Consider the following 21,062-nt stretch of genomic DNA (forward strand, 5'->3'; position numbering starts at 1 on the left):
ACGAGGGATGACTAGAAGCTACCTGATTTGCACGTCAGAACTCTCAACAAGCTCTGCAGCTGGCAGTACCAGATACGTCTAGAAATGAAATGTGAGTAGAACTGTTTAAATGTCTAGTTAAGAAGCAGTTAGATCCCCAGATACTCTCCCTTCTCTATGTACCTGGGTGACTGTACTTGCTCCATCCCAGCAGAAGAGTTGAGATTTACTTGGGGGGGGGGGGGAGTTTTAAAAGATAATAACTAGCCTATGGGAATACTTAGCATTTGAGAGCAGGAACATCAAACTGAAAAGAGAGGGAGCTGTGTAAAAGTTTACATAGTGAATTCTGCAATCTCAAATCTTCCTCTTCCCCACTCCCCAAATCCTGGCAACCAAATCTATACCTCCCAGCAGGAAATGGAAAGATCTTTCTCTGGGAAATCTGACAAACAAAAGGTAAAAAAATAAAAAACAAGGGAAGTTATCAAACCAATCCCAGCAAGATCACCCATTTTTAATCAATGGTGAAGCCAATAGTCCAAAACCTCACAATGACTACAAGATTAGGAGAAAGCTAAAGAAAGCCTCTAACATGGAAGATTAAAACTAAAACAAAGGTGGGGGGGGCTCGAAGAAAAAGACGTATTCAAGGAAACAAAAGCATTTTTTAAAATCAGTAATATCTTGGGGCGCCTGGGAGGCACAGCGGTTAAGCGTCTGCCTTCGGCTCAGGGCGTGATCCTGGCGTTACGGGATCGAGCCCCACATCGGGCTCCTCCGCTATGAGCCTGCTTCTTCCTCTCCCACTCCCCCTGCTTGTGTTCCCCCTCTCGCTGGCTGTCTCTATCTCTGTCAGATAAATAAATAAAATCTTTTAAAAATAAATAAATAAATAAAAATAATAAAATCAGTAATATCTTTAGAGACATAAGAGAAAATATTGCAACCATAAAAAACAAGAACCAAAATGTTATGAAAAGGAATATTGAGATACAAAAATAGCTGCTGAAATATTTTTAATGACAGTACAAGTGAAAAGTAATTGGAAAAAGGGAAGAAACTAACAGTAAAAAGAATAATAACAACAACAAAAACCAGGGACACCTGGGTGGCTCAGTTGGTTAAGCATCTACCTTTGGCTCAAGTCATGATCCCAGAGGTCCTGGTATCAAGCCCCGCATCGGGCTCCCTGCTTAGCGGGAGCCTGCTTCTCCCTCTCCCTCTGCCCCTCACCCGTGCTCATATTCTCAATCTTGCTTGTGCAAGCACACACGTGCGCTCTCTGTCAAGTAAATAAATAAAATCTTAAAAAACAAAAACCAAAGAGATGAGAACAGGACTTCCAAAAAGAGAAGATAAACAGTGGAGAATGGAAGGACTTAAGTACACAAGCTACCAGCTTGTAAGAGCCTACTGAAGGTCTAGCATAATGAATACAAAAAGACCCACTAAAAGGCAAGAAGTTTCAGAAAAGAGGAACACATATAAGATCCCAAAAGCTCTGTGGGAGGGGAAAAAACACCACACAAAAGACTAGGCATCAGAGTAGCACTAGACCCTCCCCTATCCTGAAATCGAAAAAACAATGGATCAATAACTTCAAACTTCTGAGGGAAAAATATTTCTAGTTAATCCAAATTATCAACCAAGAATAAAAACATTTCAGACATGCAAAGCCTCAGTAATATTACTTCCTTTGTACCCTCCCTTACTCAAGATGCCACTGGATGATATGCTTCAACAAAATTAAGAAAACAAATAGAAGGTGAGATCCAAGAATAAAGAGATCTAACACAAGGAAGAGAGAAAAAGGGAATCCTCAGAATGATGGGGAATATAAATTCCGGGATATCAGTGGTGCGTCAGGCAAAACAATCAATATAGATTTAAGCATCGCCAAAGGCCCAAGGAGAGAGATCTTCAAGAAGATAAAGCTAGTGGAGAGATTTTAGATAACTGGCAGAATTAGTTGAGTTTGAACTACTGATAAGCGATAGAAAACTAAGCAAACAAACAACAAAAGATTAAGCTCATTCACACAGGCAAAATGAGAAAGCACTGAATACTGACTTCACCAAAACTACAATGTAACAAGACAATGGGAAGATGCCAGGTGAATGGGAAGTGTGTCTGAGCAGGCAAATGAAATAGGTTAGGTGAAAGTCAATCCCCATTTTTATGACAAGAAATCAAGAAATACAGTTAAATATTTTTAACCAAAAAAATAGTACTAAGATTTATTTACAGACATGGAGGTATATTAGTTAGGGTTAGGTTGGGCTGCAGGAGACCAGAAACCTCAAGAGCTTAAAATGGAAATTTCTTACTCTTCCACATAAATGAAGTAATTCTAGGTCTGGTATGGAGAATCCATCATTATGATTATTCTTTCATTCTACAATCTACAATCTTTAATATATAGCTTTTACTTCCCAGTCCACAATGGCGGCTCAAGTTCCAACTATAACATCCACCTTTTTTTTTTTTTTTTTTAAGATTTTACTCATTTATTTGTCGGTGAGAGGGAGAGAGAGAAAGAATGACCAAAAGCAGGGGGAGTGGCAGGCAGAGGGAGAAGAAGGCTCCCCGATGAGCAAGGAGCCGGACGAGGGACTCAATCCCAGCACCTTGGGATCATGACCTGAGCCTAAGGCAGATGCTTTAACCGACTGAGCCACCCATGTGTCCCTAACATCCACCTTCCAACCAGCAGGAAAGAAGATTAATGAATGCCCTGCTCCTTACTCATACCTCCCAGAAGTCACATGTGATTTACTGTTCAGTACTTAGTCATTATCACTACAACTAGCTACAAGAAGACTGCAGCATGTCTATATTCCAGGTAGCAATGTACGCAGATTTCTGAGGATGGGGGACAACTAGCAGCCTCTGCCACAAGCAGTAAATATCAAAGGAATCAGCTTTAGAAGTTTCCAGAGTTGCCTCTGGGGATGAGAAAAACAAAAGGGGGTGACAGAGTAGTGAGGAACAATACTGGGTTTTATAGACCTATTTGATTTTAAGCTAGATGAATATATAACTTGATTTTTAAACATTTTTAAAGAATTATGGGAAAAAGAAAGTAGAAACAGAGCCACAACTTCTGTTTCTGAAAACTTGTCTTTTTTTTCTTTTCAGGGGGTACAATAGATAGAGGTAAGAACTGTATAAAATCAAAAAAGTAAGCCCTGTCAGTACAGTAGTGCCCAGTCTTTAAGGCATGATTTTAACTGCTCAGAATATTTTTTTTTCTTTTTTTTTTTGGGGGGGGGGGGACAACACAGGCTCAGGGCAGGCCTGGCAGACAGTGGAAAGGAGGGCGAGTCAGAATGTGTTCAGCTAGACACCAGGGCTCCACAGCGGCTGCGGAGCGCACTCTGCAGAAGCTGGACCAGCAACAGTATCAACTGTTGTGCTGTTGATACAGTGCTCTGTTTTGTGCAGAAAAGTGGCTTCACTCTCTCACGAGAAACGCCAGGACATTTATTGGTTGTCTCCATCTTTACCTGATGGCGCAATATCACAGAGCAGCTCATACACTTCGGTCACAAGCATGTGGCTACCTTGAAGCTACCTACCATTAGGCTGCAAGAAAGCATCCACAGGCTCTTGATATTCTTGATATGGACGAGACAATCAACAAAAGGTTATTTGAGACATACCTGATAAAAGTGGCTTTAAACACCCATCCAATGACTGGGAAATGTCATGGTCCTCAAAAAAGAGTTCCATTTATCTCTTAGGAGGGAAAATCTCAGATACCCTGGATAACCACGCCCTAGCAACCTACAGTTATAAAGATGTTTTGAAACTCCACGCATACTGTTTTGAAGCTTTTAATCTTTTAATGTCATGCCACATCTTGACAGCCCAAAAAGAAAATGAACTTCCTGAGTCACTACCTCTTAGCATGCTCTGTACTGAAGAACAGGAATGGCTATGCTTTCTATTTGAGAACAAATTTTAAAAGTATAATAATTCTAGTGAAACTGTCCTCCCTGATTATGTAAATGGTTTGCAAGAGAATCTGGATGTGATAGTGTCTTTAGCTGAAAGCCATTATTATAACCATGATTTTAAAATGTGCTACAAACCAGAGGCCTGGGTGGCTCAGTCAGTTAAACATCTGACTGGATTTCCATTTAGGTCATTGTCTGAGTCTTGTAAGACAGATCCCCGGGGAGGGCTCCCCCATGGCATGCAGCCTGCATAAGATTCTATCTCTCCTCTCCCCCACTCCCACGACACCATGAGCATGCTCTCTGAATGAATGAATGAATGAATGAATGAATAGTGCTATAAGCTTACTTCTGTAGTAATGGTGGAAAATCCTTTCCATGAAAACTGTTTACCTGTACATACAGGGACACATGTGGAACTGAATAAAGCAAATAACTTTTCCCTTTCTCATTAATTGGTGTGCAATCCTGTGTCTTGGTTTGCAGTGGGATGCTATTATCTCATGCTTGGTCATAAAAATGAACATGCCAGAAGGTATCTCAGCAAAGTAACAACATTTGAGAAGACGTACAGGCCTGCGTGGGTAGCATACAGGCACTTGTTTGCAGTTGAGAGAGCATGAGCAGGCCATGGCTGCTTACTTCACAGGAGTGCAGGTGATGAAAGGGTCATTTGCCAATGTTCTACATTGGATTATAATATGGGATTGATCAAAAACACAAAATTGACTGAAAGAGTCTTTGGCCAAGTGCTAAGCTTTGCACAAGCTAAGCATTGCACTGGAACATCCTTCTGTTATGCACAAGGTTAGTATGCTTGCATTTCAGAATGGAGAATGGAAAACAGCAGGAAAATGGTTTCTTGATGCTTTGGAAAAAATTAAAGCAATGGGGAACAAGGTAACAGTTGACAAATGGGAACCTTTGCTGAACAACTTGGGACATGTCTGAAAGAAGTTTAAAAAGTATGCCAAGGCACTGGACTACCACCGTCAGGCACTGGTGTTAATTCTTCAGAACTCATCCACCCATTCTGCCATAGGGTGTATCCACACTCTGATGGGCAACTTTGAAAATGTTGTTATTTCTACAAAGCCCTTAGTTTTAAGCAATATATTCTGTTACGGTGCTTGGTCATTGCATTGAAATGTACACTGGTGATTCTGAAGCTTACACTGGAGCAAACATTAAAGACAAATTAAAATGTTATGACTTTGATGCGCATCAGTGAAGACAGTAAATAACGTTATGTCACCTCCATGGGATTTCAGGGAATTTGAAGTAGAAAAACAGATTGCAGAGGAAACGGGGTTTGCACTACTGGAAACCTCAAGGAAAACTCCAGATTCCAGACCTTCCTTGGAAGAAACCTTTGAAATTGAAATGAATGATGTTAGAGACACCTATGTCAGACCACAGTAAATGATTCCAAATAGGTCTCAATTCCATTTTGTCTTGGGGTAAGTCAGTGTTTCCTCACATCCTTGTCATGTCTTAGAATTTCCTTTTTTTTTTTTTAAGATCTTATTTACATTTGACACAGAAAGAGAGTGAGCACAAGTAGGGGCTGTAGCAGGCAGAGGGAGAGGGAGAAGCAGGCTCCTTGCTGAGCAGGGAGCCCCATGTGGGGCTCAATCCCAGCACACTGGGATCATGATCTGAGGCGAAGGCAGATGCTTAACTGACTGAGCCACCCAAGAACCCCAAATTTCTCATTTCTTAAGAGGAATCCAGACTATACCTTTACATTTAGGAACGGAGACCTGCCATAAGAGACTGGATTATACAGACCTTTGCAACAGACGTTTTCTGATCCTACAAAGTAATTATACATAAAGGAATAAAGTAGGTAAACTGCCAAAAAAAATTTTTTTTCTTTTTTCAAAGCTTCTTTTTGTTCCTGGCTGTGTTCCTGATTCTATGGAGAAACAGAAAGTTACAACAAAGAATCTCTAAATCACAGAATCTACCAATACTTAAATGTTAATCAATATTAAGAGCACAGTGTCTACTCTGGGGGCATTCTGCAATTGTTTTTGCTAAAGGGCACTTTTTCTCACAAGAGGTAAGAACTACTATTGACCTAAGATATTACTAATAGTGAATCATAGTATAATTTAGTTTATCGATACTTTAAGATAATTCATAGATCAAGATTCTCCAACGACAAAAAAAGCATTTGGTCTTTTGCCCTCTTATCAGGTTGACTCTGGATGAAAAGCCTAGGAAAGCACTGCATAAAACAAACAAACAAACAAACAAACAAAAAACCCTACCCGTTTGTCAAATTCTTTAGAGAAAATGGCTATAAACATTTGAAATATAAATAAAAGAGAGAAAAAACAAACACACTGTAGCAAAAGTAGTCAAGTTAATGTCACATCTATAAAGATACATTATCCCAACATTCCTTTTTCATAAAAAAAGAGAATAATGCTGAATATTAGACTTTCCTAGTTAAGCTGCATCAATATTTTAATGTTTACTTAGATTGATATTATTTCCTCTCATTTTTCAGATTTATTGCTATCTCTAACCATTTCTAAATGCTGTGAACAATGACCAATTTTGTTAAAAAGCTGCTTTTCTGGAGGAGAGAAAAAATTCAGTTTGACGAATTCAAATTACAGAAAGAAAACTCTGGCCCACAAAATTAAGAGAATTATCTAAGATCATACATAGCTAATGGGTAGCAGAGCCATAAACCTGGGTCTCTTCACTCTAATACTGAGGTAACTATGTCAAAAAGGGAAGCACAGGGGCGCCTGGGTGGCACAGCGGTTGAGCGTCTGCCTTCGGCTCAGGGCGTGATCCCGGCGTTGTGGGATCGAGCCCCACATCAGGCTCTTCCGCTATGAGCCTGCCTCTTCCTCTCCCACTCCCCCTGCTTGTGTTCCCTCTCTCACTGGCTGTCTCTATCTCTGTCAAATAAATAAATAAAATCTTTAAAAAAAAAAAAAAAAGGGAAGCACAACCTCTATTACATTCCCTGGTCAATACCACAAGCAAAGTCCCTGTTCCTCCCACCCAGCTAATCAACTAATCCCATTTATACCAACTAAGTGAATTATTATGTTTTACCTAAAGGAGGTAGGTGGTAGTATTAAGCCAGTTGGGCTCTTTCCAATTGCCAGAACTATATGCAGATTCATTTAAATTACTTCACGACCAGAGTTTAGCGCAAGAATATGTGGGGTAGTGTAGAAGCACAAAAAGACTCCACAATTAGGCCTCACTGAAAACTGGAACAGTAATCAGAATAAAATAAAACTGGTAGCCAGGGGTGCCTGGGTGGCTCAGTCAGTTAAGCGTCTACCTTCAGCTTGGGTCATGATCTCGGGGTCCTGGGTCAGGCTCTCTACTCAGCCGGAAGCCTGCTTCTCCCTCTCCCTCTGCCACTTCCCATGCTTGTGCTCTCTTGCTTGCTCGCTCTCTCTCTCAAATAAATAAAATCTTGAAAAACAAAAAAGAAAGAAAAAGAAGAAGAAGAAACCACTGGTATCTTATCCAGTAAGAACTCTAAACATTGTCATAACTGTTTCCTGATTCTGCCTCTACTATGACAGTGGTTATGTTTTATTCTCCACTAGGAGTACTCTCTCCATTACATGGTTTCTATTGTCCCGAGCTTCTGCTTACTGTTTACTTTGCTATCTCATATTCAAATTCCCTAAGGAAGAGGATTACACTGAGTGAATTTACCATTTTGTAAAACAGGATTACTGTACAGTTCTTAGGTCAGGCTAATTTATAACCCAATGGCCTACATATATATCACTGGTGCCAATCCATTGTCTGATTAATTGTGGCAAAGTGGCGAGGACTCATGATACAAAGTATAACAAATGATGCAAGCCCTTGCAGCTAGCTGGGAGTTTTTTGTTATTGTTGTTGTTTTCAGAAATGGGCTGCCGCTGTCCCTCACACTCGGAGCATTATGTGTATCGATATACATTTGATTTATAAACCAAAACATCATTAGGTAAATTCAAACTTAAAAATCTAGCCCACCCTCTACAGAGCATGGTCTCTCACCATACTGTCACCCCTATACAGCAGATCTTAAACGGTAACACCCACCTTCTGCCACCCCAATACTTTCTTTTTTTTTTTTTAATGATTTTTTATTATATTATGTTAGTCATCATACAATACATCCCCGGTTTCCGATGTAAGGCTCGATGATTCACCCCAATACTTTCTACTCCTGAATGTAGAAGAGTTAATAGCCTCTCTGCCATCAATATCTTTTCTCTGAATTGAGATTCTCCTTTGAACCTGCATTAATTCCATATTTATCCTAAAATGAAGTCTAACACATGAATTAAGCTAGATAAAACTATTCAGGTATAAGGTAATTTCCTATTATAGAAGAATGATTGCCCTAACTGGTACACCCAAACATTTTCTAATAGAAACATGGGTAGTTTTATAGGTCACAATTTACTAAGTATTTACTATGTCAGACACTGGACTAAGCATCCAACAGGAAATATCACAGATTAGCAAACTGAGACCTGTAAAGATTAAGTTTGTTTTTTTTTTAAGATTGTATTTATTTATTTGAGAGAGAGTGAGAGAGAGCAGGAGCAGGAGGAGGGGCAGAAGGAAAGGGAGAAGCAGACTCCCTGATGAACGTGGAGCCCAACGTGAGGGCTGGATCCCAAGCCCCTGAGATCATAACTTGAGCCAGTCAGATGCTTAACCGATTAAGTCACCCAGGTGCCCCAGGATGAATTTCTTATGTAAAATCACATATAATAAATAGTCGTGCTGAAATTAAAATTCTATCTATGTAGGCCGAAGTCCATATTGTTAACAGCTGTCCTCTACTGTCAATGACTGCCAAATAGAATTACAATTGCATTCTGTAACACTAATTAATCCTAAAAAAGAAAGAAAACTCCTACCTTACTCTAATGCAATGCTTCCCAAAACACTGCTCAGTGAGATACCTATCATGTATGAGGAGTTCCGTGACCAAGTAAGTGTGGGAAATGTTATACTAAAAAGAGCTCATCAAACTTTCATGTTGCAGGGATTCTCACATCCACACTATGAATCTCCAAGAAGGAAACACATTAGGCAGAATTTTCCATATATATTTAGACAAAGTTACTACTCTTCACAGGCCATAGCCTAGAACTGTTTTGTGGAATGCACCTGAGAAAATATTTATCTAGTAAAAAATTCACATGACCTTTTTTTTTTTTTTTTTTTTGATAACTCACCTAAACTAGGTCAATCAGTAAATCTTATGATACCTACTGACTCATACCCCACTTCTGGTGAAAATGTCATGGCCACACTGAGGGCCAATGGCCATGTTTTAGATAAAGTTACCCTTGTTCAAAAATGACTGGGTATTACAGGTACCCAAAGGACAACCCATTCACTTACGTAGTCTACCTCAAAAAGGTGAGAAAAGGCAAGATGATTTATCCCAAGAAATGGAAGAGGGCAGAGGGGCCTGCAGAGCCATAGAGGGGCAGCAGAACAGCTAGTGGAAGTCACAATGAAACAGGAAACTCGAGGGAGCAAAGGAACCGGCCAACAGGAAAGAAGGGGAGCTGAACAGAGAAGGCCTGCAGAGATAAGCAACGGTCAGGCTATGTGCCTGCATTTGGGAGCTGGTGCTAGTTCCTGGGAACCAAGCCCTTGGATTTCTAGATCTCTTCTCTACCCTTTATAATAACCTCCCTCTTTTCCTTGGGACCAATCTCATTTAAATGCAAACAAGGAAAATTTAACTCATTTCACTAAAATGAAGCTACACAGCTCAGGTGTTAAAAGGATACAGACTGTAGAGAGAATGAGTCCCAAGCATTTGCATCTTTACTCTAAGATGCACATCTCTAGACAAGTTACCTAAAGCCTCTAATTTCCATCTGTAAAATGGAAATAACTAGAGTTATCTCCACATCGGTAAATTATGATGATTAAATGTTTGTAACGTGCTTTGTGTATCTAGCAAGCACTGAATAAATGTTAGCTATTACTATTAATTTGCATGTACTTCTTTCCTCTCACTCAACATAAAAAATCCTGTCCTTAAGAGTGCCTGGCTGGCTCCAGTGAGAAGAAGATACAACTCTTGATCTCAGGGTTGTGAGTTTAAGCCCCACAGTGGGTGTAGAGATTAGTTAAATTTAAAAAAAAAAAAAATCTTATTTCTAGACGTAAGAATCTGGTAAATATTATTTTTAAAAAATTTACCAGTACAAAAAAATAAAAATAAACAACTAAAATAAATAAAAAATAAAAAATTTATGAGTATACTGTAACCACGATGCCTTAACTGTAGGGAATCTCTCATCCTTTGTACAATTTGCAGAACTAATAATACCAAATACTCGGAAAATATCTTTGATCCCAACAAAATGATTTTTCCAAAACAGGGTAAAAATGTTATATCAATACCAGATAGACCTTATCTAAACCAGCAACATTCTAAGAGTCCAAAACATAACAACTTTTAAAGGACAACAAAATAAACCCATTTTATAAAATAATAAGTTATTTCTTTTATTTTAAGTTATAACTGGAATTAATTTGTAGACCTACTAAAATAACAAGAAATACAAAGAGAACAAATACATAGTAGCTTCTATTGAGGCCTTTTAATAACAATGTCAAATCCAAAAACAAGTGATCTCATTACCATTTACTGTGTTTTAACCCCACTGATGCCTGGATCATATTAGATAATCTTCATATATTCAAGTAGCTAACTATTTCCTAAGAATAATTCATAGGTTTTTTTTTAAATTATTTATTCATTTGAAAGAAAGAGAAAATCTTAAGCAGACTCTGCGCTGAGTGCAGGGGCCCGATGTGAGGCTCAATCCCACAACCCTGAGATCAACACCTGAGCAGAAACCAAGAGGCAGATTCTTAACTGACTGTGCCACCCAGGTGCCCCAATTCATAGTTATTTTAAGAATTATTTATCTCTATCATTGTCCTCTGATTTGGACAGCTTGGGTTCTCCTATTCAATAGCAAAGAAATTAGTTAGATAACTTTAAAAACCATATCAAAATTTTGAAAGTCCACAATTTTTTTTCATAATTTGCCCTCACTACCCACAATATGTTAATAAAATTAAAAGTCTACATTATTTTTATTTCAATAAGGCTAATTATCTTTTACGGGTAATTGAATCTGTGTCCACTAAAGGCACAATTTTGGTATAGGAAGAAAGAGCTAGTATTAGAGTACCACCACATACAAAGTAGCAAGTCGATAACGAAATAACAGTCCAATGTTGACATGGACAAATGATTTGAACAAACACTTCAGCAATAAGCACAAGAAAAAAATGACCAATGTTATCATCCTTATCATTGGAGAAATCTAGAAATTAAAACCACAGTAAGATATTAGAACACATATCACAGGGACATCTGGGTGGCTCAGTCAGTTAAGCATCTGTCTTTGGCTTAGGTCATGATCCCAGAGTCCTGGGATCAAGTCCCACATTGGACTCCTTGCTCAGCGGGGAGCCTGCTTCTCTCACTGCCTGCTGCTCCCCCTGCTTGTGCTCACTGGCTCGCTCGCTCTCTGACAAATAAATAAATAAAGTCTTTAAAAAAAAAAGGCGGGGGAGGGGGGAATGCCTGGGTGGTCAGTCAGTTAAGCGTCTGCCTTGGGCTCAGGTCGTGATCCCAGGGTCCTGGGATCAAGCCCAGTTTCAGGCTCCTTGCTTGGTGGGGAGCCTGCTTCTCCCTTGGCCTGCCACTCTCCCTGCTTGTGCTCTCTCTCTCTCTGACAAATAAATAAAAATCTTTAAAAAAAAAAAAAACATATCACAGAATGGCTAAAATTAAAGATTGACAACACAAATAAATATTGATGAGATTGCAGAATCACTGCAATTCTCAGTGTTGGTAGGGAAATAAAATGCTACAATCCTTTTGGGAAAACATGGCAGTTTCTTATAAAATTAAGCATATAACCACCTATGACCCAGAAATTTAACTACTAAATATCTACCCAAGAGAAATGAAAATATATTTTCACAAAAGACTCAAGAATATTCACTGCAGTCTTATTCATTATAGCCAAGAACTGGAAATAGTCCAGGTATCAATCAATAGAAGGGTTAAACTGTTATATATCATGGCAAAAAAACAGAAGAAACTTATGATAGACATAACAATTTGGATATATCTCAAAAACATACTGAGTGAAAGAAGACTTACATAAAAGAGTATATGCTGTATGATTCCACTTACATGAAGTTATGGAATGGGCAAAATTAATCTATGGTGAAAAAAAATAAGAACAGTGACAGTGATTGCCCCTAGGATGGCAGGTGCAAGAAAAGACTGGAAACAGGCATAAGGGAATATTTTAGGAAAATGGTACTGTACTATATCTTGATAAGGAATTGGGTTATACAGTGTATAAAATTTCCAAAAATGTAAACTTAAGATGTGTATCTCATTATATGTAAATTTTACATCGAAAGAAAAAAGGTCAAAAGAATATTTCACTCTAGAATGTTCATGATATGTAAGCTAAACTAGTTAGGCATTCTGTTATCAACAATTTACTTTGAAATACATCCAAAAAAAGATGAATAAATAGATGATAGAGGAATTAAATAGATGGATTAGTATGTAATAAAGTACATTAAAATATTAAGTATACCATGTAGATGCTAGGCATGTGGTGTTCACTGTAAACTTCTTTCAGCCCTGCTGCAGCTTTGCAATTTTTCATATTCATAGGTAGAGAAAAAAATTTATCCAATCCCTCAAGGCTCAATTTTTTTTTAAAAAAGAATTTATTTTTGCAGCACCGGGGTGGCTCATTTGATTAAGTGTCTGCCTTTGGCTCAGGTCAGGATCCTGGAGTCCTGGGATCAAGCCCTGCATCAGGCTCCCCGCTCAGTGGGGAGCCTACTTCTCCCTCTGCCCCTCCCCCTGCTCATGCTCTCATCTCTCTCACTCTCTCTCTCTCAAATAATCTTAAAAAAACAAAACAAAACATTTAAGGCTCCTGTTATGCTCCTTTAAACAAAAAATATCAGCATAGGAAATCAACATTTAAGGGCACCTGGGTGGTTCAGTCAATTAAGCATCTGCCTTTGGCTGGGGTCATGGTCCCAGGGCCCTGGGATCGAGCCCTGCATCAGGTTCCATGCTCAGCAGGGGAGTCTGCTTCTCCCTCTCCATCTGCCCTTCCCCTCACTCTCTCTCAACATCTCAAATACATATTTTTTTAAAAACTCAACATTTAGGTATGGACAAAAGGAAACAAGCATATATATCATTCATATTTTATAGTAATTTTAATGATTCCATATTTTTTTGAGAGACAGAAGGAGAGGAGGTGGGGGGAGGGGAAGGGGAGAGGGAGAGAAAGAATCTTTTTTTTTAATTTTGTAACATTGAACAGTAACATTTTATTTATTTATTTTTATTTTTTTTGACAGAGAGAGAGACAGCCAGCAAGAAAGGGAACACAAGCAGGGGGAGTGGGAGAGGAAGAAGCAGGCTCCCAGTGGAGGAGCCCAATGAGGGGCTCAATCCCAGGACTCTGGGATCACACCCTGAGCCAAAGGCGGATGCTTAATGACTGAGCCACCCAGGCACCCCTTTAAATTAACATATAATGTATTATCTGTTTCAGGGGTACTGTCTGTGCTTTATCAGTCTTACACAACACCCAGCACTCACCACAACACATACCCTCCCAAATGTCCATCACCCAACCACCCGCTCCAGCAACCCTCAGTTTGTTTCCTAAGATTAAGAGTCTCTACCGTTTGTCTCCCTCTCTGATTTTGTCTTGCTTCAGTTTTTCCCCTCTTCCCCTATGATACTCTGCCTTGTTTCCTAAATTCTGCATATCAGTGAGATCATATAATTATCTTTCTCTGATTGACTTATTTTACTTAGCATAATACCTTCTAGCTCCATCCATATCCTTGCAAATGGCAAGATTTCAATTTTTGATGGCTGTGTAATATTCCACTATATATATATACATATATATGTATATGTATACCGTATCTTCTTTATTCACTCATCTGTCAGACATTTGGGCTCTTTGCATCGTTTGCTATTGTGGACATTGCTGCTATAAACACTGGGGAGAAGAAGACCTTTCGGACCACTACATTTGTATCTTTGAGGTAAATACCCAGTAGTGCAATTGCTGGGTTGGAGGGTAGCTCTATTTTCAACTTTTGGAGGATCTTCCATATTGTTTCCCAGAGTGGCTGCACCAGCTTGCATTCCCACCAACAGTGTAAAAGTGTTCTCCCTGGGAGAGAAAAAATCTTAAGCAGGCTCCAAGCCTAGCACAGAGCCCTACGTGGGGCTTGATCTCATAACCTTGAGATCATGACCTGAGCCAAAATCAAGAGTCAGATGCTTAACTGACTAAGCCACTAAGGTGCCCCTCCACATTTTTAGCCCCAAAAGACATGAAGCTAGAAGTATCAGATATAGCAAATAAATACTCAAACAAGTTTTTTTTTTTCTAATTTATCTGAACTATCATCACATAACTCTGGAAGAAATTATTATTTACTTCTATTTAGAGAGGCTGCCCTCACTGCCAGGTATGAATGAATAAAAGAATGATTCTTATATCCTAAAACATTAATGGTAACTATGATTAATTCAAACTACTACAATGTCAATTACTATTAAGAGAAATGCAATAACTTCTAATGGAGCAAAGTATGAACTTATTTGTTTATACATATCTCACAGATTCATACTTTATTAATAACATACATCTACACACATGCAGGCACGTGTGCAAATTTTAGTATACGTATCTCCATCTCTGTGTGTTTATCAAGTTACATGCTCTATATAAATAACAAACAATTTTCATTTTATTCATTCATTTAATTTCTATAGAATTCAGGTTCTCTCAAATATGCAATTTAGAAATAAGCATATCTCAGGGCACCTGGGTGGCTCAGCTGTTAAGCGTCTGCCTTCAGCTCAGGTCATGATCCCGGGTGCAGCAGCCCCTGGCCGACAGCTTATGCTAAGGATATAATAGAAAAACATGTTTGTGACCTTGCGGGCTTTAACCTAACCGTCAGGAGCACAGCAGCCAGGAACGCCCCGCTTACACAGCAGTTGGGAACGCCCAGCTCGCTCAGGGTGGAACGCTGCCCTCAGATAACGAGTGGCCAGGCATGCCTGGTCTGCTACAGGGCAGAACGCTGCCCCAACCAAAACTTGATTGCTCTTGACAATAGCCCGGGCGGTCCATAGAAACATGTTTAAGGATAGGCCTACTTGCTGAACGTTACATCATCTAAACCCGTGACCTTCCCCGTGATGTACTACTATTCACTAGGATGTAATACGGATTATTCCCTTGATTGTCTTTGATTGTTTATTGACAATAAATACGTGAAGTTGCAGCTGTTCGGGGCGATCGCACTCTTGGCGGTGGCATGCCTAGCGGTCGTCCCCTGCACCCACGCCCTCTTTCGCAAGGTAACCTGTCTGTGCCTCGTCCTTCTCCCGAATCAATGCACTGCAGGCAGTGTTGCGGCACCCGGAGTCCTGGGATCGAGCCCCACATCAGGCTCCCTGCTCCGTGGGAAGCCTGCTTCTCACTCTCCCACTCCCCCCGCTTATGTTCCCTCTCTCGCTGTGTCTCTGTCAAATAAATAAAATCTTTTAAAATAATAAATAAATAAATAAATAAATAAATAAATAAATAAAAATTAGCTTATCTGTAGAAATTAGCTAGGCCAAAGACATTGCATGTTCTTTCTCATAAAAGTTTTTTTAATTAAAGTGACACTAGTATATAACATTATATAAGTTTCAGGTGTACAAACTAACAAAAAAAAAATTTTTTTTTTTTTAAGAGAGGGAGGGGTGGGATGCCTGGGTAGTTCAGTTGGTTAGGCGTCTGCCTTTGGCTCAGGTTATGATCCTGGAGTCCTGGGATCAAGTCCCACATCAGGCTCCTTGCTCAGTGGGGAGCCTACTTCTCCCTCTGCCTGCCACTCCCCCTGCTTGTGCTCTCTCTCTCTGAGGAAGGGAGGGAGGAAGGAAGGAAGAAAGGAAGGGAGGGAGGGAAAAAGGGAGGAAGGGAGAAAGGAAGGGAGAGAGGGAAGGGTGGGGAGGGGTAGAAGGAGAGGGAGAGAGAGGGAATCCCAGACAGGCTCCACACCCAACACAGGGCTCAATCTCATGACCCTGAGTTTACAACCCAAGCCGAAATCAAGAGTTGAATGCCTAACCAACTGAGCCATCCAGGCACCCTAGGCTTACTACAATTTTATATACTATAAACTATATACACTACAAAGTGATCACCACCAAAAATCTAATTACCAACCACCACATGATTGACCCCTTCACCTATTTTGCCCACCTCGCAACTCCCTTCTCCTCTAGGAACCATCAATCTGTTTTCTGTATCTATGAGTTTCTGTATTGTTTTGTTTGTTTATTCTGTTTTCTAAGATTCTACATATTATTGAAATCATATGGTATTTGTCTTTCTCTATCTAACTTATTTCACCTAGGTCCATCCACGTTGTCACAATGGCAAGATTTCCTTTTTTATGGCTGAATAATATTCCATTCTATGTACACCACATTTTCTTTATCCATTTGTCCACTGATAGACCACATCTTGGCTGTTGTAGATAATACTGCAATGAACACAGGGGTGCATTTATCTTTCTGAATTAGTATTTTCATATTCTTCAGTGAAATATCCAGAAGTGTAGTAGCTGAATCATATGGTAGAACTATTCATAATTTTTTTAGGAATTTCCTGTTTCCCACCAATGGTGTACAAAGGTTCCCTTTTTTTCCATATCCTCCCAAGCACTTATTTCTTATCTTTTTGATGATAGTCATTCTAACAGGTGTGAGGTGATAGTTCACTGTGGGTTTGATTTGCATTCCCCTAATAATAGGCATCTTTTCATGTGCCAATTGGCCATCTATAGGTCTTCTTTGGAAATATATCTATTTGGATCCTCTGCCCATTTATTTTTTTATTGTTGAGCTGTAGGAGTTGTTTTGTTTGTTTTTTTAAAATAATTTCTACACCCAACGTGGGGTTTGAATTCATGACTCTGAGATCAAGAGTCACATGCTCCACCAACTGAGCCAGCCAGGTGCCCCAAGTTGTAGGAGTTCTTTATATATTCTGGATACTAAACTCTTCTCAGATATATGATTCGCAAATATTTTCTCCCATTCATTGGGATGCCCTCTCACTTTGATGGTTTCCTTCACTATACAGAAGTTTTTTGGTTTGATGTAGTCCCATTTGTTTATTTTTGCTTTTGTTGCCCTTGCCTTTGGCATCAGATCCACAAACACACTGCTAAAACTTATGTCAAGGAGTTTGCTGCCTACATTTTCTTCTGGGAATTTTATGATTTTAGGTCTTACATTCAAGTTGTGAATCCATTCTGAGTCAATTTTTGTGTATGGTGTTACATAGTGGTCTAGTTTCATTCTTTTGCATTTGGCTGACTAGTTTTCCAACACAATTTATTGAAGAGACTGTTCTTCCTCCATTGTATGTTCTTGGCTCCCTTGTCATAAATTAATTGTCCATATATGTCTGACTTTATTTCTGGACTCTCAGTTCTGTTCCATTGATCTGTGTATCTGTTTATAATCCCAATACCATACTGTTTGATTACTATAGCTTTAATAGTAGAGTTTGAAATCAAGAAGTGTGATACCTCTGGTTTTGTTCTTCTTTCTCAAGACCACGTTGGCTATCTGGGATTTTTTATGGTTCTATACAAATTTCAGAATTATTTGTTCTAGTTCTGTGGAAAATGCCACTGAAATATTGACAAAAATTGCACTGAGGGGCACCTGGGTGGCTCAGTCAGTTAAGCATCTGCCTTCAGCTCAGGTCATGATCGTAGGGTCCTGGGATGGAGCCCTGCATCAGGCTCCCCACTCCGTGGGGGGCCTGCTTTTCCCTCTCCCTCTGCCTGTTGCTCCCCCTGCTTATGCTCTCTCTAATAAATAAATAAAATCTTTTTTAAAAATTGCATTGAATCTACAAATTGCTTTGGGTAGTATGGACAGTTTAAATAATATTAACTCTTTCAGTCCATGAGTACAAAATATCTTTCCATTTATTTGTGTCTTCTTTGTTTTCTTTCATCAATGTCTTACTGTTTTCAGGGTACAGGTGTTTTGCCTCCTTGATTAAATTTATTCCTAGGTATTTTGTTTTTTTGATACAATTGTAAATGGGACTACTTTCTTATTTTTTCTTTCTGATAGTTCATTATTAGTGTATAGAAATGCAATAAACTTCTGTATATTGATTTTGTATCCTGCAACATTACTAAATTCATTTATTAGTTCTAACAGATTTTTGGTGGAGACTTTAGGATTTTCTACGAACAGTGTCATGTCATCTACAAATATAAAAAGTTTCACTCCTTACTTTCAATTTCAATGCCTTTTATTTTTTTCTTGTCTTATTGCCATGGCTAGGGCTTCCAATACTATGCTGAGTAAAAGTGGCATCTTTGTTTTGTTCCTGATCTTAGAGGAAAAGCTTTCAGCTTTGTTTCTGTTTTTGTTTTTTAATGTAAGCTCTACTTCCAATGTGGGGCTTGAACTCACACCCCCAAGATCAACAGTCACATGCTCTATCAACTGAGCCAGACAGGTGCCCCAAGCTTTCAGTTTTTCACCATTGAGCAGGATGTTAGCTCTGGGTTTGTCATATATGGCCTTTAGTATACTGAAGTACATCTTCTCTATACCCACTTTGTTGAGAGTTTTTATCATAAATGGATGTTGATTTTTGTCAAGTGCTTTTTTTTTTTTTTGGCACTTACTGAGATTTTTTTTTAGCTTTCATTTTGTTAAACTACATTGACCATATTAAAAAGAAGAATATGACATATCAAATGGAAAATTTATCCTGGCTGAAATTAAAATCTCTGGAACACATTCAACATATTCAAAAATCCTCACGGGAAAAGTGAAGGAATACTTGAACAGTCTGTTATCCCTAAAAAGCAAAAAAGTATTTAACATTCAAAAATAATATAACTCAAGGGGCGCCTGGGTGGCGCAGTCGTTAAGCGTCCGCCTTCGGCTCAGGGCGTGATCCCAGCGTTCTGGGATCGAGCCCCACATCGGGCTTCTCCGCTGGGAGCCTGCTTCTTCCTCTCCCACTCCCCCTGCCTGTGTTCCCTCTCTCACTGGCTGTCTCTCTCTGTCAAATAAATAAATAAAATCTTAAAAAAAAATAAAAAATAAAAAATAAAAAAATAATATAACTCAAGCACTACTTGAGAAAAGTTACCTAAGTAAGTCTTAAAACAATAGTGGTAACTACCAAAAAATTCATGATTTATGAAGTTAATATTAAAAAATAACAACTATAAGATAATTCAAGATGCTTATGTGACTGTGCTGCCATCTTAGGTAAAGCCTACTAAGGGACATTTGGAAAGAGCAGACAGCTTGGAGATCTTAACACTTGACATAGTTAGATTCCAAGATGGCTCTATTGCCACACTCCCCTCTTCACAGCTCCAGAGTATTCATAATGAGAAAGGAATGGCCAGCAGCCATTATCTTCCCCCCTACTCCTATCAATATACTTATACATTGACTCAGCCTCCCTCATCTCCAACCCTAATAATCAAAGTACTTCAGGAAAATCAAACTTAGCTTATCAGGAAAAAAGCTGAGAATAAATCATAAATCATTTAGTGGTTATAATAAAGATCTGATCTATTTATACTAAAAGTTCTCTTTTTAGGGAAAGTTCCTGTTAAGGGTGGGGGAGCAGGAAAAGGATGGCAACCTGGGGGCGCCTGGGTGGCTCAGTCGTTAAGCATCTGCCTTCGGCTCAGGGCATGATCCCAGAATCCTGGGATCGAGCCCCACATCGGGCTCCGCTGGGAGCCTGCTTCTTCATCTCCAACTCCCCCTGCTTGTGTTCCCTCTCTCGCTGGCTGTCTCTCTCTGTGTCAAATAAATAAATAAAATCTTAAAAAAAAAAAAAAAAAAGGATAGCAACCTGGCTGCCATCTGACCTAAGTAAATTGTTCATTCAAAATTCATTCCACAAGTATCTACTAGGGGTCTTTTATGTGCCAGGTATTTTACTAGAGACAAAAAAAAAAAAAAGAGTAGGATACAGTTCCTGTCTTAAAAGAGCATACAGTCAAGTACAGAAGTCAGCAAAATAATCAGCACAAAAAGTATCTATTTTTTAAATATGTTAAAATATCCGTATCTCTGGCCAATTAATATGAAAACATTCAGGGAACTCAATAAAAACCATATCCAGGGTGCCTGGGTGGCTCAGTTGGTTAAGCGACTGCCTCAGGTTCAGGTCATGATCCTGGAGTCCCAGGATCGAGTCCTGCATCAGGTTCCTTGCTCAATGGAGAGTCTGCTTTCCCCTCTGACCCTCCCCCATCTCGTGTTGTCTCTCTCTCTCAAATAAATAAAATCTTGAAAAACAAAAAACACCATATCCAGCTGAAATGTTGTGAAATATGCCTAAATACTATGTACATGTATAAAGAACACATCTATGTAAAAATAACAAATGCCATTTTTGAGTACTTTCTCTGCTAGGCAGAAGACCCTACTTATGAGTTCATTTAATCCTCAAAAATCTTAGGAAGCAGGGACTACTGTTACTATTACTGTTACTGTTACCGTCTCTAGTTGCTCAAATTGTGTCCTCTCTTGTTTTGTACTTTTGCAGTGAGGACATGCATGAGGTAATGTAACTGGCTGGTCACAACTGAGCATAAATTGAGTCAGACAACCTGAGTTTGAATTTCTTAACCACCTACTGGAGTGTGACTGTGGACAAATCAATTTATCTTCTGCAAACCTGGGATAATAGTAACTAGAGACGTCTCAGTCAAGCACTGAGCACTGAGGCCTTAAAGGACTAGGATATGCCAATCATTATTGGTAGGGAAGGATATCCCTGTCATGCAGGATACCAAGACTGCAGGATACAGGTAATGAAGATTTCAGATTTCCTCTGCCAATGACACTCTTCAAATACCATGAGGCATCCTGGGTATGAATTTGAAGCCAAACTACTGAAAGATTAAACAGAATGACATGACCATTTTATTGAAGACAAAACT

General features: G+C 39.2%; 1 protein-coding gene and 1 pseudogene across 5 annotated transcripts in view; one reads left to right on the forward strand and one right to left on the reverse strand.

The window, feature by feature from the left end:
• Positions 1-21,062, reverse strand: part of SBF2 (SET binding factor 2) — a 452,107-nt gene that overhangs the window by 408,898 nt on the left and 22,147 nt on the right. The window lies entirely within an intron of this gene.
• LOC113245772 (cell division cycle protein 16 homolog) lies at positions 3,591-5,440 on the forward strand (annotated as a pseudogene).

This window comes from Ursus arctos, unplaced genomic scaffold (assembly GCF_023065955.2).
Source record: "Ursus arctos isolate Adak ecotype North America unplaced genomic scaffold, UrsArc2.0 scaffold_22, whole genome shotgun sequence".
Lineage (NCBI taxonomy): Eukaryota > Metazoa > Chordata > Mammalia > Carnivora > Ursidae > Ursus > Ursus arctos.